This window comes from Chrysochloris asiatica, unplaced genomic scaffold, assembly GCF_000296735.1.
Source record: "Chrysochloris asiatica unplaced genomic scaffold, ChrAsi1.0 scaffold00684, whole genome shotgun sequence".
NCBI classification, from domain to species: domain Eukaryota; kingdom Metazoa; phylum Chordata; class Mammalia; order Afrosoricida; family Chrysochloridae; genus Chrysochloris; species Chrysochloris asiatica.
This window is the reverse complement of record NW_006409202.1, coordinates 96,265-97,693: the sequence shown is the minus strand read 5'-3', so window position 1 is coordinate 97,693 and position 1,429 is coordinate 96,265.

The window sequence follows — 1,429 nt, the reverse complement described above, 5'->3', positions numbered from 1 at the left end:
GATCAGTCCAACATATCCATGCACAGAGAGCTAGCTACATGGAAGACGAGTCCAAAATGTCCATATGCAGAGAGCTATCTACATGGCAGAGTAGCACTATATTTCCATATACAGAGTTCTATTTAAATGGCAGATGAATTCAACGTGTATATATACTGAGAGCTAGCTACATGGCTGATGAGTCCAACATGTCCATATACAGAGAGATAACTACATGGCAGACAACTCCAATATGAACAACAAAAAAAGAGCTACCTACATGGCAGATCAGTCCAGCATATCCATGCAGAGAGCTAACTACATGGCCAATATGTCCAAAATGTCCACATACAGAGAACTAGCTACATGGCAGAGTAGTGCAACATTTCCATATACAGAGTTTTAGCTACATGGCAGAGTAGTCCAAAGTGTCCATATATTTAGAGCTAGTTATAAGGCAGAGTAGTCCAACATGTCCATATATAGAGTACTAGATACATGGCAGATGAGTCCAACTTGTCCATATATTGAGAGTTAGCTACATGGCAGATGAATCCAACATGTATATATATAGACGACTAGCTACAAGGCAGATGAGTCCAACATATTCATACACAGAGAACTGGCTACATTGCTGATGAGTCCAACATGTCCATATACATAGAGCTAGCTACGTGGCAAGTAAGTCTAATATGTTCATACACAGAGAGCTACCTATATGGCAGATCAGTCCAACATATCCATGCTTTGAGAGCTAGCTACAAAGCAGACGAGTCCAAAATGTTCATATACCTAAAGCTAACTAGATGGCGAGTAGTGCTACATTTCCATATACAGAATTCTGGCTACATGGCAGATGAGTACAATGTTTCCATATACTGAGAGCTAGCTACATGGCAGAGTAGTCCAACATGTCCATATACTGAGAGTTAACTACATGGCATATATAGAGGACTAGCTACAAGGCAGATGAATCTAACATGTTCATAGAGAGGTAGCTGTCGACAGGGCTGATGAGTCCAACAAGATGATATACTGAGAGCTAGTTACATTGCAGACAAGTCCAATATGATCATATAAAGAAAGCTACCTACATGGCTTATCAATCCAACATATCCATGCACAGAGAGCTAGCTACATAGCAGATTAATTCAAAATGTCCATGTAAAGAGAGCTAGCTACATGGCAGAGTAGTCCAACATGCCATATACAAGTACCAGCTACATGAAAGATGAGTCCAACATGTCCTTTTACAGAAAGCTACCTACATGGCAGATGAGTCCAAAATGTCCATATACAGAAAGCTAATTACATGGCAGACAAGTTCAATATGTTCATATACAGAAATCTACCTACATGTCAGTTCAGTCCAACATATCCATGCACAGAGAGCTAGCTACACGGCAGACGAGTCCAAAATGTCCATATACAGAGAGCTAGCTACATGGCA